Genomic DNA, 16,987 nt, shown 5'->3' with positions numbered 1-16,987 from the left:
CTGGAAGTTGCTCTCGCTGCTGTGATGTCATGCCCTTCTTGTGGGGATGCGCTCGCACGGAACCCCCGCATGGTCTCTGCTCTAGCGCGGAGCCCCAGCGGTGCCTGTCTGCAGAGGCACGGGCTGTGTGCCCACCGCTCTTGCTGGTGTGGGCAGAGTTAGCGAGTGCTTGTGAGAGGTAGAGAATAAATCTGTCTGCATAGTTTGCTTAATGCTGGCTCCTACCATCCCTCCCCATTGCACCCTGCCTCCACTGTATTTTTTTTCCCCCTGAGTAATCACTAAAAATACCTATATGTTTTTTTGGTGTGCTCTATTGCAACAGCTTTTTTTTTTTTTTAATCTGTAGCTAGTGCTGACAGAGAAGGCTTACATGGTTCGTTACTATAAGTCTGCTACTCTTTGTTAGTGCTATGGTGGCTTCTTTTTTTTTTCCCTTTGTGTAATTACAGATATATTTACCTAAATTTATGTGACAGTAATGTTGTGATTTGCAGTAAGAGACTCATAAATCAGGAATACTGTGCATTGCAAAACAGTTGAAAAACATGACATATTTTCAAAGAGATTTCATAATAGAGAATATTTTTTATGGTGTTTGAGTATATTTGTTGCCTCAATTCTACAGGAAAAGCATTAAAATAAGTTAGAATAGTAAAACTCATGCCAAGATGTTAATAAACAGTGGCTGTGTAGCTGTACACAAATCATGCTCGCTTTGGATCAGTTTCCACTGGTTTCTGGTTGTGGGATAATCCAAAGCTTCATAAGTAAAAGAATTTTCATCATAATGTAAATTACTATTGAGGAAAAAAAGAAACTTGAAACTATATAACCTGGAAATTCCAGTGTACAGATTTTTGGATACCAATTAAGATGAAATAATGTCATTTACACTTGAAAATGAAAATGCTGTCCCTTTAAGGTAGCATTTTTCTTTTTTACATTGTCAAAGACAACTGCAGTCACTATGCCAATGCACCTTCAAGGTGCAGTGGCAGCACTCTGAAATTTGACAGGTTGAAGATTGGAATTGAATTATAGTGACAACCTTGGCCCATTATACCTCCCTTTAAGGTAGAAATCCAGAGACCAGTACCCAGGTAATAATAATTGTGTATGTTGGCATAATGTATATGCCTGAGAGAAAGACAGTTGGGCTAAAATGTCATAAATAAGGATGAAATGAGCTAGCAGAAATTGGTTGCTTAATAAATGTGATTTTTTTAAAACTACTGGTCAAACTTAACCACCCTGGAAACCTTAAGGATAATTCAAAGTGATCTTTTAAGATGATAGGCTGCCTATAGGGGTGGTGATGCATGTGCTTTCAGCATATGAATTATCTGTTACCTAGACTGCTGCCTTTCAAGGGTGCAGTCAACTGAAGGTCTTATTTTGAAGAAAAGCAGAAATTACTTGGCTGAGTAAAAACTTCCAAGCTCTTGAAAGAGCAAGGTTGGGGTTTGGAGGGGGTTTTGGTTTATTTGTTTGGATGTTGTTGTTTTTTTGTGTTTGGTTTTGTTTTGGGTTTTTTTTTGGTGGTTTTTTTTTGTTTTGTTTTGGTTTTTTTTTTTTTTTGTTTGTTTTGTTTTTTTTTTTTCTGGGTTTGTGTGCACTGGGTTTTTTTAATTATTATTTTGGTGGTTTTCTGTTGTTTATTTGTTGTTGTTGTTTAGATGTCTGGTCCTTTAGTATACATTTAATTTATGCCTTTCTATTTTTTTTCCTGCTTAAACTATGAGATCCAGAAATCTCCTTTTTAAGTGTATGTATAGGGGTGTTTTTAAGCTGTTTTTACTTTTATAATTGCAGGTAGCAGATAACGTGAAAAAAAATAGTATTTGGTGTCACTTAAATTATGTTGTCTAGCTTGCTCCCAGCTCCATTTATTTGACAAGACTTCCTAGCATCTGTTTTGCTTTGGTCCTGAAACCCTCCAGACAGCTTTTGTTCTGCAGCAAGTAAGCCGAGAGTATGGAAAGTCAGTTGGTAACGTGATCCTGCAGATCCAGATACAGGAGTAAGTTTACGAAGGCAGCAAATGTGGCTTTCCCAAATGCACTTGTCATGTACTTTTAACAAGACACGTTGTCTGATCATTTCAGCTGTAAACCCCTGGGCTGGGCTAAGCTCTCAAAAGGCTGCTCTGACTGCATGAAGTGTCATTCTGCCAGCCAGGAGCATCTGGAAGAGTAGGCTCATGCTCTGCTTTTCATTGAGAGTCTTGGGGTACCAGGGCAGGTGGGATGGTGGGCACAAAAGTAAAATTATAGCTGGATGCAAATTAAGTTTGAAATGTATCAAGCTAGTCATAAAGAGCTCTGCTTCATATTGTGGATTGTGCTTTTAATCTAGTTTCCAGTGGAAGCCTATGTGCTTATTTCCAAACATGAAGTAGATGTGATCAGAAATTTCATAAGACCATCTGCTTGGATTTCACTCTAGAGTATCTCCCATGTGATAATTGGTCTATTTATTAAGCTTTCTAGTAAGCTTTATTCTTCCTGAAGATAAAGTAGCACTGAAAAAAAACAGCAGGTGGACTGTGCATTTGTACAACTCCCTGTCTTAACAGGGAAGTTCCTTCTATTCTGGTGGAGTGCCAGTTCTGCCATACTCTAAATAGCTTTTCATTATCACTTAATACCTGTACACATGACAATGTGAAAAGTGCTTATTTTTATGCTTTTTATCACTGCTAAAAGCTTGTTCTATTATGTATAAGTTTATTATTCTGAACACATGATGTACATGAGGTAAGTCATGACAGCACTATGGGTTTTTCCCCATTTCTTGCCTCTATTGAATTTTAAGGAAAAAACTTCAGGTTCTTTGAAATCTCTAACAGTGAATGTTAGATGGGTGGTTAAGGATCTATCTGGTTGTTTTCTCTAAGTGTAGACAACATATGCATAGAAAGGTAGAAAGAAAATGGAAAAATTCTTGTCTGAAATCTTAGACTCAAGAGAGGAAAAAAATTAAAGATGGTCTTATTTCTTCCTCCTAACTTATTTTGTTAGTTTAAATGTTTTAAGTGTCATTTTTCCTCTCCTCTACTGCTCATGGGAGTGCAGGAAAAATCTGGGATAAATGTGTCTTTGGAGCATTGCAGATCTAAGGTACCAGAGTGAAATCTCTGTTTGCTTCTGCAGGTCCCAGAGCCCTCAGGTGAATGGGTCCAGGGGAATCTTCTGATTTGCTATTTCAGTTTAGCACTTTAGTAAGGCCACAAAGTGAAAGTCATCTGTAGGCAGACTTCTGACTGCTTGTCACATGTGTTGGTGCTCATCAGGGAACAGAGTCTGTTGGTAGAATTACCTCAGCTGCTTCTCTGATAATGCAGTCCTGATGCAGGAATTTGGGCACTCTACAGCCCTATAGTTTCTTCTCTGGGCCTGTCTCACTCAGAGGAAGTACCCAAAAATATTGGCTGTGGTGCATCAGGCTGCTGAGTTTTTGAGTACAAGTCAGGGATGCCCTGGCTCCATTGAAGTAGCCCTGCAGTGATCCCTATGGGTTTTGCCTCCTCCATGCCTGGGTTGTGGGCCAAAGTGTTAGACAGAAATAGTCCCTCTTTGTGTTCTCTTATATCTCTTTTTTTTCTGGAGATCACATGATGCAGGTTTTATGTAGGCTACAGAAGTAATTTCTGGGCTTAATACAAGCTTCTTGCATAATTTTTTTCTCTTTTTGTATATGGATTAAGGCTAATGTGTTTTCTTATATTTTGTATACACTAGATTGGACTGACTTGGTAAAGAGTTTCCAGGCAGGACTTAGTATAATTTTGGATTGTTATAAGCTCTCCACAAGGGATAGGAGGGGAAAAAGAGTCAGTGGGGTGACTCTGTATTTTGGGGAGTATTTTGACTTCATAGTGCTCAAGGAGAGTGATGATAAGGTTGAGTGCCTTACTTGTGTAAGAATCAGGGAGAAGGCCAACATCCTGGTGGGGGGTCTGTTACAGACCACAGGATGATGCAGGATGGAGAGGTAGATAAAGTATGATATAAGCGATGGGCTGATGTTTTGGGCTCATGGGAGACTTTATTTTGATGGCTGCCTGCTGAAAACTCAGCACAGTGGTGAGAATGCAGTCTAGGAGGTTTCTGGAGTGTGTGGAAGATAAGTTCCTGACATAGCTGGACCTTCTGTTTATAAGCAGAGGAGGACTGGTGGGAGATGTGGTAGTCAGAAGCCATCTTGGGCACAGCCACTGCAAAATATTTAAGTTTTTGATTCTTGATGAAGTAAGGAAGGGGGTCAACAAAACCTGTACTTTGGACATCCAGACGGTGGACTTTGGCCTATTGAGGACACTGGTTTGGAAAGTCCCGTGGGAAACAGGCATTAGAAGTCAAAGGGTTCAAGAAGGCTGGACATAATTTCAGAAGGAAATCTTAAAGGCACCAGAGCATGCTATCCTTGTGTGCAAAAACCAAGCCAGAAGGCAAGAAGATGAGCCTGTCTGAGCTGGGAGCTTTTGCTGGAACCAAGGATGGGGGGAAAAAAAAAGAGAGCTTAATACTTCTGGAAGAAGGAACAGGCAACTCTGGAAGAGAACAAGGATGTTGCTGGGTCATTTAGAGAGAAAATTGGAAAGGCAAAAGCTCATCTAGAACTCAGTCTAGCTACCATTGTAAAAGGTAATAAGAAGTGTTTTTATAAACACACAACAAAAAGAGGGCTTCCATTCTGTATTGGATGGAGAGAAAAACATAGTTAAGGATGAAGAAAAGGCTGAGATAATTAATGCTTTCTTTGCCTCAGTCTTTAACAGCAAGACCAGCTATCCTCAGGGCAACCAGCTCCCTGAGCTGGTAGACAGGGGTGGGGAACAGACTAGACCCCCTGCAATCCAGGAGGAAGTAGTGACCTGCTGTGTAGGTCACAAGTCAGACACTCACAAGTCTATGGGGCTGGATGGGATCTGAGGGTCTGGAGGAAGCTGGCAGGCAGGACAACCAAGGGATCAGGCCCAGCCAACATGCTATTAGGAAAGGCAGGTCCCTTTTAACCAACTGATTTTCTTTTGAGACCAGGTGACCCACCTAGGGGATGAGGGAAAGGCTATAAATGTTGTCAGCCTGGACTTCAGTAAAGCTTTCGATACCACCTCCCACAGTATTCTCCTGGAGAAGCTGTCAGCCCATGTCTTGGACGGGTGCACTCTGTGCTGGGTGAAACTGTCTGAGTGGCTGGGCCCAGGGAGTGCTGGTGGATGGAGCTGCATCCTGGTGGCAGCCAGTCACTATGTTCTCTTCAAGGACCTGAAAGGAGGCTGTGGCCAGGTGGAGGTTGGTCTCTTCTCCCAGGCAACAGGGACAGGACAAAAGGAAATGGCCTCAAGCTACACGAGGGGAGGTTCAAGTTGGGCATTGGGAAGAGTTTTTTCACTGGAAGGGTTGGAACAGGCTGCCCAGGGAGGTGGTGGAGTCACTATCCCTGGAGTGTTTGAGACACTGGACATGGCACTTAGTGCTATACTTGAGTTGGCGTGGTGTTGTTTGGTCAAAGGTTGGAGTCAGTGATCTTATAAGCCTTTTCCAATCTTAATTATTCTATAATTTTGATTTTACAATTGATTTTGGTATGATTGTGGTGTCTTCAGTCACTGAACGAAAATTTTATACATTTGTCTTCTTTCTTTTCTGTCCAAGATAAACCACAGTATGTGGTCATTCAACCACCACAGCTCATCAGATAATCTTTAAGCATACCAGTAGCAGATGAAACAGCTACTTCATAGACAATTTCATGGCTCTATCCAACAGAAGATCACTCAAGACAATTTCAGCATTGAAGAAAGGTGGTAATGACTTCTGAACAGATTAAAAGAAAAAACATAAACTGATGTTTGCTGGATGTGGGTGCAGGGTTAGAATTATCACTTATGCTGTGATATAATGGACTTGGGCCTTGTAAAATCAAAATCTCAGAATGAATGCTTGAATACAGTGTTTAGAGTGCAGTAATGTATGCATGTGTCTTTCCTGGCAATGTTTGTGCCATATTTGTATGAATTAGCTTGGTATGTGGTTTAAATGTAAATAATTTTAGGCATCATAAATGGGAAAACTATTCTTCAACCTTTTCTGTTAGAAGAGAGTTACATTGCATTGTCATGTCTTAAGTTGCTTGAAACTTTTCTGGATATTAAAGTTTTGGGTAAAAATCCTTGGCTCCTATTTGTCTCAAAACATCTCTGAGGAAAAGAGGTTTATATGGAAAATATAGCAAAAACAACTCTCCCATTTCTCAGAGCAAATGTATGAAAAGTGAGTTGTTTTGCCCATATTAGACTCCCATAGGAATATTGCTGAGAAGCTGTTCTCTTCCTGAAGGGTTTTGTTTGGGTTTTTTGTTTGTTTTCGTTTTTGTTTTGTTTGTTTGTTTGGTTTTTTATTTCTGTGAAGTCATTTATCTTTTTGCCATTTTCTGAGGGGGCTTGTTTGGTGTATGGGTTTAATTTTTAACAATAGCTTAAAGCTGATTAGGAACCTCTGGAATCTGTTTTCACAGTTACAGTATTACAGCTGGTTGAAACTTGGCATGTCTGTTTTCAATGAAATGCCAACGCTGAATTTTCTTTTGAATGAGGATGAAAACGAACATTAATTTATTTGTCCATAAAACTGATTTTTCAAAACATGTTATTTTAGCTTCATTGAAGCACTATTTTAAGGAAATCAAAACATTGTATTTGGCTTTTGACTCCTCTAATTGTTCTATATAATAAATAACATCCTAAATGAGATGTCTTTGCACGAAGCATAGCTTTTCAGAAAGAAAAAAAAACATGGGGCTCAAAATATTTTTTGTTGTTCTATTTGTTAACTGAAATTCTTAAAAGGAATCCTTGAAATTTCAGTTTCATCAGAATGGTTATTTCCACCTTTGGTTCTGAACACAACTGAATCATATTAATGTTCAGGAAATGATTAAAATTTCATCTTCATGCAACATTTTCCAAACCAGGAAGCATTGACTGAATGAGACCTCTCTGTTGCTGCTTCTGTCTGTGGCCAGGAGATATAGTTCAAGAATATTTCATCTCTGTCCTGTTATTTGCTCCTGGGTAGCAGGAGAGAATTTAGTTAAGAGGATGTGAAGTAGTTCCTTGCATTTAGGAAGCTGGAAATGGAATACCTGGGGTGACAGTAGACTAACTGTAGGTTCAAGATGAGACAATTGGATGAGTTTGGAATGAGGGGCTGTGTTGTGATGTCAGCAGTCACCCTGGGTTTGACCACCATCCTGTCATGAACAAGGATTACAAATGCCGTGGAGGAAGCATGTGTTGCTTCCCTTTTGTAGCTCCCAAAAAGAGGGATGTTCTGGCCAACTCAATGTGCTGTGTGGTATTGTGGCTCTAACTATTTCTTCTGCTCATGTTCTGCCTTGGGGGAAGTAAATACGGAGCAGGTATTTCACTATTTGCAAGGGGAGATGTGTAGAATCTCAAGCAGTAAACTCTCCAGCAAATGAAAAGCAAGTCTGTTCTATGGTGTCGAATCTGTTGCCAGACAGAACTTCTTGTTTTGATATTTTTTTAAAAGTCAATGTCCCTATGCTTTGCATGCTTGAAATTTGTAATAGTTGTGACTGAATTGTTGCTTTTTAAAAAATACATAATTTATTCCTTAGTTCTGCTGCTTTTAAGTTAGTTTTTATTTGCCAGTAATGATTCTTATGTTTTCTGGAATTCTTCTAGAGAATGTTTTCCAGAAAGCTTTTAAAGTTAGTGTTTAACTTATATCTCAGAATTTTTGTCAGGAATGTTTGAACATGGGCAGTATTGAATGCAAAACTCTTCTCTTGCTTTTCTCAAAACGATGTTTCCATTTACCTTTCTCCAAGTGTTGAAGGAAAAAGGGATGCGTTTGCTGTGGTATAAATGTGGCTTTGTTTTGCCAAATTCATCCTTTCCTCAGCAGAAACCCACAGGAGAGCCCTAAGGAGACAGTAGCATCCCTGTGATTGATTAAATTTCCTGCAGTGTGTGCAGTGAGAGATTTGTGAACGTGGGGGCCATGTGGTCCCACAGCCCTGCTTGTCTGAAGGGCTCTGGGACAAGAGACTCCCTGGGTAGCTGAGGGCTTCGAAGAGGAGAGGAGTGACATCCACAGAAGCAACTGCTTTCCTGAGCTGCAGCCAGACCTTTCTTTTCCTCATCAGGTGTCACATTTTAAATATATATTCAGTTGTTTTCTAGATCCCTTGATAAAAGCTACAGGGGAGATTCTGTGGCCACTCCTGGAGGAGTGTAAGCACTGTCAGTGACTGCCTGTATTTTGTGAACTACAAAAACCAGGCAAATTTCTGGTTTGCCTTTGCACAAAGGTGAAATTGAAATTAGAGGAAGCAGAGGTAAAAAATTATGTGCAAGATGAAGAAATAAAACTTGTGGGAATGTAATTAAAAATCCTATTTCTCATTAACATTGAGAGACAAGATATAGCCACAAATCAGCTGTCTAAATTAAAGTGTATATGAAGCTTATAAAAAAATTTAACATGGCAGTAAGAACTAAATACAAGATTACAGTGGCAGTGGTAGATTGTAGATATATTTTCTGACTTGAAATCATGTTTACAGCTAGAGGTTTTAAGGTGTTTTTCTACAGTAAAGATACAAAAACTTTGAGGGTAGATTGCTGGAATAATCTCTCGCAAGTAAACCTTGAACTACACTGAGCCCTATAATCATTATACCTCAGGCTGTTTTTTAACTAAGATTTATCAGAATTTTTCAACTGTATTGCAAACTGTAAAGCTCCCAGGCATGCTTATGAACAATGCATAATAAATATGCTGCCAAAGTGTTTTCTGCTCTCTTCTTCAAACCCTCCAACTCTTCAAGTTGAAAAATAGTTTTCTATATGTACTATCTAATCCTTTGTTATTTAAATATATAGTGATAGGGGCTGTATTTTTCTATTTTTTGTGTGGGAAGTAGATTGCATTTCCATGAGATTTGAATTCAATTTGTAATTATTCTCCAAGTTGGCAGTTGGTGCACACCTGTGGATGCTGGCCAAAAGGGAAGGTGGGCAAAGGCATGCAAGCTTCTAAAGAGAGAATATTTGATTTTAAACACAAGGTAACTATTCCTCCTTTCCCTTTTCCTTATGTGTTAATATATCTTGGTGTTGATTGCAGTTTGAGATTGGTACCTGAATTTTAAACATTTATCGTTAGTTCTTACATATGAATGGAGTGTCTGACTCCTGTTATATTGATGAAGATCTCAGAATTTCCTGAAGAAGCAGCCCTCAGGCCTAACACTGGGCACCCCTTGTGGCCTTCAACTGTTAGTCCATAGACATGTGAGTCTTCCATCAGCCCCATCTGGTATCTGTCATCCCTTGGGCACTTTAAATGATGAGAAATACTGATGGCAAGGCAAGCTGCATTAAGCTTCAAGTCAGGACAGGCTACAGGGTTCTAGAGAGTGATTTGACTTTCCCTTAAGTCAGATACTTCAAATCCATTGCCTTGAATAGTGACTATACTGGGAGCTTGAATGCTTTTTAGAGACTCTTAAGTATGGGTGTTTTAATCTTGGATAGATCCCAGCCAGAGCAATTATATTGTCTCTGATAACAGCTTGGGATTTTGGCTGCCTTAGTTGTTAATTCACTTTATGAGAACTTAATTTTTGTAGAACATCAGCTTTTAGTAATAACCTTTAATAAGATTTTCTGTTTTAGTGCAGGCCTTCTTTATTATTAGCTACATAATGTTGTTGCTAGAAAACCTATATATAGATGTGAATACCTAGCTGGAGAATACTTAGTTCAGTAATTGTTTGAGCTGAAAGTGGCTTACTGGGAATAATTTGTACATGGGCATGCATATAGTCTCTCTGTGCACATATACACTAAGAGCAGGTTTCTTGTATCATCTGATTTAATTTCAAATTTTCCTAACAGCACTTAACATTATTTTACATTGTTTCCACAGAATAACTTATAAATAATAATTGTATAAAATATTTATCGATGACTTTTTATGTCTTGGTTAAAATAGTACCTGCAGCAGTAGAAATCCATCCAGGAGTAGCCTGCCTCTTAATCACTCTGACTTCTGATCAGCAAGGCATATCTCTTTACTAGTAGTTTCCTAGGCTGCATATCACATATTGCCTGAACTATTGCCAATGTAGGTCCTATTTTATTTCAACAGTAACGTTATTAAAAAAAATCAAAGAAACAACAACAAAAATCCCAATAGCAGCATGAATATGTAAACCACTTTATTTCCTGTTATGTATTATTCTAACCACCGAGTCATTTAGGTTCAAAAAGACCCCCAGATAATTGAGTCCAACCTTTGGCCAATCTCTGCTTTGTCAACTAAACCATAGCACTAAGTGCTATGTCCGCTTGTTTCCTGAGCACTTCCAGGGATGGTGTCCAGTGAGGGACATCTCTCTGGTCAGTCCATTCCAATGCTTGACAACCCTTGCTGTGAAGAAACTCTTCCTGATGTCCAACCTGAACCTTCCCTGGTGCAGTCTGAGGCTGTGTCTTCTTGTCCTGTTGCTGGTTGCCTGGCAGAGGAGGCTGACTCCCACCTTGCTGCAACCAGTAACATTGCTTTATTGATGGTATTTTACAGAAAGGCTAGGGGTAAATTCTCAGTCATTTAATATTGTCATTTAAGACTGTAACAACAGAATCTGGAAATCTTCTAATTCAGTAAGTATGTTCCCTATTAAGTAACTGAAATCAGGTTTGTGAAGAGGGGTAGGGGAAAAATGTCATGTAGATAAAATTAGACCTCTAGTCCTAAGAAGGGGGTCTTGAATTTTTCCCTATATATAAAGTAATGCAGGCTGAAACATTTTTGCTAATAACTAGCAAAGGTAGAGGGAAGAATTAAACTTGAGTAGAATACTAAGGTTTTCTTTTGAGTTTTTTAAAAATTTGATCTTGAAAGAAACACAAAATAATTACGAAAATGGGTGGAAAAACGAATTCTTCAGTAATGAGGTTGAGTGAGATATTTAAGCATATGCTGAACTTTAAACATTCAGTATTTTTTGGGCAAGACCCAACAAGAAAGCATGTAATTTATTCTTTCTAAACTAAAAATTTAAAATTTTGGATTGCTTGCTCATTTATCATCTATCTTGGAGAGAAACAAATTGTATTTGCAGAAAATTTCAGTATTTCTCATGAGAATGAGACAATTCACTGACAGAATAATAGTATGAATTTTAACTTGATTTTGCCTTTTTAGATTTTAATGTCATTTAGCTTTATAAGCTACTGTCCAGTGTGAAGGCATTTCTGGATTCTGTTGGGGCCTGACTTTCCCCATTGCACTGAATGGGAGAGTTCAAGTTCTTAAATTAGGGTTTATGGTTTAGCCTGTACAGTTACCTGCTGCTAAGCTGACCCTTCCTTCACCAAAGTGTAAGTTGATGTGGTGCATAAATCACTGAAGTGTTAATTTGGGTTTGCAGATAAAGTTTCCCTTCTTTAAAATTTATGTTTGAAATAATCACATGTAATGTAGCTTTATATTTTTAGACTTGTTGCAATAAATGCTTTGTTTACACTCAGTTTTTTTTTTTTTCTGGTTTTTTTTTTTCCTTTTTTTTTTTTTCCTTTTAGTGTGAAAGTTAGGGCCTTGTATAAGGATACAAGGCAAAGGATGATAGACAAGTAAAGACTGACAGTGGAAAACTAGTGTGGTGTGTTGTTCAGAAAAATGCAGTGATATTTCCTTTACGGAACTTGCCCCACCCACTATCACACCAGTGATAAAATAAAGCCAGTATGAATGTAACAGTTCCAACAATCTGGGCCATTCATTCAGCTTCTGCACATAGATCCCACTGAATTGGAATAGGCATTTCTGGGCTTTCTCTGACTGAACACACATCAGGTGCTGTCTCTGGCTGCAGATACCCAAGCAAGAGTTGATGGTTCAGGTTGTAGCTGAGGTTATTGTGATGCAGCTGGTTTGCAGAAACCTGTGAAGAGCAACTTGTGTGCTTAGCTGATAGTCAGCACAGGAGAGCTGTACTTGGTTCAACCATGTTTCCTTTTGGGCTAAGTGAAGTCTTTAGCCCACACCAAATGCCAGTTAGCATGTGCAGAGATAGTTGTTAATCTTTTGAGCATCAAACTAATAACCTGCAGTAACTTGCTTTGTAAGTTTCCCTGTTTTGAACCCTCTTTATAGAATTCAAGAATTTGTGGCCACTACTTGCTTCTTCAAACTTGTAACTAGCTTGAGAAGAGGATCTAGAAAATAGTCTGCTTACAGGGCATCATTTCCTTAGGTTCATTCAGTGAGGAAAGCAAACAGATGTGTTCCTTGCAGAAAGTTCAGCACTTCTCCTTTTAGAAAGTACTAGTTTTTCATTCCATCCTCACCTCTCTGAAAGGCTCTTTAGAAACTGGGCCAGGATCCTTTGAGATCTCCCTAAAACTTTATTTTTCAAAGTCTGGTTTCTGCAGATTGCTCTCTTTTGCTGTAGCTGATTATTCCTACCTTGTCTGTTTCATGTCAAATCTGTCTCATGGCTGTCTTTTCTTCTGAGTCTCTACTGTGTGATTTTTCTAATTTGTTTTTAATCTAACAATTATTTAAATTGTCCATAATTCAGTACATACACGAGTGGGTCTGCTTAGGAGAAATATCTATTTCTTCAAGTTTTTGCTAAATTACTATTCCTACAAGGAAGGTGGCCATCCTAGATTTTACCAGGACATGGTAAATTGCTTGTGTTCATACAGGTCCTGAGTTAAATTTTTCATCTGACAAGCATGGCCATTCTTCCCTTGATTGCTAGTCAGAGCAGCTTTATTAGAGCAGGCATGCTGTTCAGTATTGTGCCTTAAACATTGAAGGAATGGGATGCTCTGGGAATCACTTTTTTGTAATGCAGGTTTCATAGCTAAGGTTACAACTGGAAGCATAGTCTAGCTGCACTACAAATATTAGAGTAACTGACTGTGCAATATGATACTGTATAAGATGAATATATGTCCATATCCTAGCACATATTTAGTGTTTCATGTGATGCCCTGACTGATGCCAATGATGGTCAGTTATGAATAACAATGAATGACTGATGTCAGTGATGGAACAATATTTTCATTGCTTTTATACAGATTTCACTTGTAGTCTTTTAATCTCTTCAAGCTTTAGTGTCTTAGATAAAATAGCTGCTCAGCTTATTTTTAGAGTCAGGTTTATGCCTGGCCAATCCATGAATAAAAAACCTCTCCCTCAACACAGTTCTGCTCAGGTTCTGTTCTGTTTTGCATTTGATGTCTCAGTACATGGTGTTTGGATTACAAAACAACCCCAAGCCCTCACAAAATTCAAAAAACAGCACCAGGAAGTAAAAGAAAATTTCCAAAGGTGGTGCAGAAAACAAAGATGACAAAACTGCCAGCTGTACTTTGCTTATAAATCAGGTGGTCTTTATATTCATGCTCAGCAATCATAATAAGGTTTCAGTGTTTTCTTCATGAATCATCTCTCAGATGAGTAATATGAATAACTCATGCTGTACCTCCATAATGGTGAGTTTAGAGAGGCAGGATGCTGCAAAACTGTACTTGCTCAGAAATTACTGATGTGGTGACTTTGTGCCAACAGAGTCCTTGTCACACTCTCCAGTAGTGGGGCAGAGATAGTGACCATGAGGGATACCTATTCTGCCTGCTGAGCCCCAGTATTGAGGAGGATGCTGTCCTCTACTGTGGAGCACAGCTTCATAGTCACATCTTGTCAAGCTGATACACCTTACTCTGATCCTATTTTAATTTGTCAGGGCAAATAATGTCTGAGACTTCTGAGCAGTGCTGCTTGCAAGCTGTGGATTTGGACATCATGATGGAATGAACATGTCCTTCTCTGTGCTCACTGATGATGAAAGACAGGCATGGTCTACAAAGATGAGATCCAACTTCTCATACATCTCAGTTGTAGAAGTGTTCTGAATGAAGGCTCTTTTTTTGCGTTCCACCTCTGTTGCGTGCTGGACTGCATACAAAGTTGCATGAACATACAAAATCCCAGGTTCTTGTCTGTGTGCTGCTCCAGCTGGGGCCTGTTAATCCCATCAAATAGATCACTTCTTCACCCCTGCCCTTATGAGAATGTAAATCATAACTTTCCACTGTTCCTGACTATGCTAGAGCTAGCCATGTGGCCATTATTGGGCTATCCTGCAATACAGTTGGACTTGGAAGAAGTTGGACTTTTTCAATACTCTTCCCTCCCTGCCAATCTTTATAGTAGGATAAAGCTAAAGCTACCTAGTTATATATAAAAACTGGAGCCCAGATGTCCCACATGAATCACAAAGAAAATTCTCTGAGGCATTTCACTGAAAATATAGTCTTTACTTTCTTAGACTGCAAGAAATTTCAGTCTGTGCAGAACTTAAGAGTATTAAAATTCAGCATAGCATAGAATTACGTCATGTCACACATGCTCTCAAAAATAGCACCTTGTTGATGGCATTAAAGTAACAGTATTTAATTGTGTATTTTTTAACAGATTTTCAAGATGCTTGGTGGAATTGTATATATTATAAGAAAGCCAAACCCTTTTTTACTCTGTTTACTGAAAGAGATAGACTGCAGCCCAAGGATGGGAGAGGACAAAGCATTCCATTTTGCCCTCAAAACTTTATCTGCTCTATTTTAATTGGCAGAGCTGTGGCCAATCTACATTTCCCTGCCTCTCTTTGAAACCCTCTGGTTAGTAGAAAGCATTTGAGGTTGTATGTGTTGCCTCTAGAGTCAGGCAGCACTTCAGCCAGTATCTGCAATGGCTAAAATTGTGACTTTTTAATGGGGGATACTGCTACAAGTATAGATTTTCTCTGGCAAGAGCCAGGTTTTGCACAGTGGGAGTTTGTTCTAACTTTAGCTCTTCAAATAGCTCTAGGTCACTCAAGTAGGATCTTTCAGTAACAAATTTCTGCCATAGAGGAGAGAACCAATATGTTCTTTGTTCATTTCAAGAATGTTGCTCCCAGTGCAGGGCAGAAAAAAAGTTGAGACCAAGGCTTGGCACTTGCAGGTGTATGCTAGCAGGAAATCTCCTGGAACAGGGTTTTGGCTGGTGAAATCTGGCAGGATAAGAGCTTCTTTTTGCTATCTCTGTGTGAAAAGATTATTCGTGCTTGGGAATATGTCCCTATGTCTTTTGCTGCATGTGTAGGCACAGAGCAGGTGGCACATAGATTGTAGCACATAGAGATCCACACATGCAAATTAGCATGAACTTAAATACAGGATGACTCAAGATGGAGGTGCCATGTACCACACGCTTGGGAAATTATACTGCTTCTTGTGGAGTTCTGATCTGCATGCTCTTGCTCTCTCTTCCCAAACAGGTCTGCACTTGTCCTTAGACTAGGGCAACAATTCAAGCCATCAGATGTGTTTGGACAAGATGAGCTCATATTAAAAGAATATTTGTTTCATGGCCCTTTACTGGATTTGGAATGTAGGCATGCTCTGAGCACAATCTGGTTTGAATAGTGGACAAGAGTTCTCCTGGTCTCTCATTAATTACCTAATGCTTCACACATCAAACAGTAAGGTAGTTGTAAAGAGCAGGAGATGGGCCTTTTGATCATGTGACCTGCATCAGTTGCCTAAATATGGTGGACTCCATGTTTAGTTTTTGTTTACATTAGTGTTTGAGCTTGAATTATGGATACACTTTTGAAATCAATATTTCTATTTTGGTTGACAGAGCAGTGAACCAAACCTCCAGGATGAAACTATGTGTTCCAACCACAAGTGTGTGTTCAGTCCATGGAGTTATTTAGAAATAGTCACCTTCCCACGCACTATATGTGTACCATGGATATCATATACTCAACACCAGCTGCTTCACACTGCAAATACTGTATTGGGATTTGCTGCTTCCTGATACAGCCCTAAAGCTCTGCTGACAGGATGAATGGTGGGTGCTCTGACTAAGGGCACCATGGTGGGGGGAATGTCTCATCCTGAAGATACTACCTGGTTCTGCTTTGGGGTCTAAACTAATGAAACTTCATTCTCCTAAAGCAAGCAGAGGGCTTGCTTTATTGTCAGCAGAAGTGATAATCAGACTGAGTCTAAAAATCTGCATTCAATTAACAAACCCTAATTTGAAAAAGCCATTGGCTAAGATTAGCATCTTACAGAACTATGCTTTGGCAGCTTAGAAATCTTTTAGTCCCGAAACTCCTTTATGCAAATATGTGCCTGTATAGTAGTGAAATTAACAATGTTAATAATAAAAGAGAAGCACTTTTAAGACCTGTGGCTTGCAGCACCTCTGATCCTCTTGTCTCAGTGTTAAATATTTGGCTGTTTTGAGCCTGTAGCTTGAGAGCCTGGCAGAGCTTTATTGTATGCTGAGGTAGATAATAATTTGGTTTCAAGCTTGCACAGCTGTTTTTTGACCACTTCACAAGGGCATATGACGACTGAGTTCATCTCTCCATGCATATGCCTGATTTACCAGTGCAAGATCATATGCATTATATGAGTTTGCTGATCTTTTTTTTTTCTGTCTTTATGTTCTTTAATGAATATATACTTCTCAAGGGAATGGTGATGATAACAGCCCTATGTAGAGCAACTTTCATGCAGTTACAGGAAATTGTAATCCCCAGTGAAGCTGCAAATTTGCAGTTGTAGGTCCTTCTTTCTACTGGTATATTCCTTGTGATCATAAAAAAAAAGTCAGAGGTTGATTTTCCTCTTTCTACCCCTTATTACGAACTACTGTGGTGAAACCATGTATTACTTAATTTTTACTTTTTATTATTATTCTTTCTAAGCTCTTGTAAAATGCTGCATCTGTGGATGTCCTGGCTCTGAGGGAGTTTTGCCTGTATCGGAGATCACACCTTTGGACTGGCCACCTCACTGTAGCTTCACAACCCCACTCCTACAATGACCCCTGTCTGTCTTTGGTTCCCCAGTGCCTCTGCTCACATGTAA

General features: G+C 39.2%; 1 long non-coding RNA gene across 2 annotated transcripts; it reads left to right on the top strand.

The window, feature by feature from the left end:
- Window positions 1-93: 93 nt before the first annotated feature.
- LOC128808210 (uncharacterized) lies at window positions 94-16,285 on the top strand. 2 transcript variants are annotated; one of them, XR_008437403.1, is made up of 4 exons: window positions 7,299-7,428; window positions 7,941-8,181; window positions 9,009-9,105; window positions 15,744-16,285. It is a non-coding gene; the product is annotated as an uncharacterized LOC128808210 (long non-coding RNA). The 2 variants fall into 2 exon arrangements; XR_008437404.1 differs by lacking the exons at window positions 7,299-7,428; window positions 7,941-8,181 and adding an exon at window positions 94-178.
- The last annotated feature ends 702 nt before the right edge of the window (window positions 16,286-16,987 follow it).

Source organism: Vidua macroura, chromosome 5 (genome assembly GCF_024509145.1).
Source record: "Vidua macroura isolate BioBank_ID:100142 chromosome 5, ASM2450914v1, whole genome shotgun sequence".
Lineage (NCBI taxonomy): Eukaryota > Metazoa > Chordata > Aves > Passeriformes > Viduidae > Vidua > Vidua macroura.
This window is presented reverse-complemented; position numbering and strand designations above follow the sequence as displayed.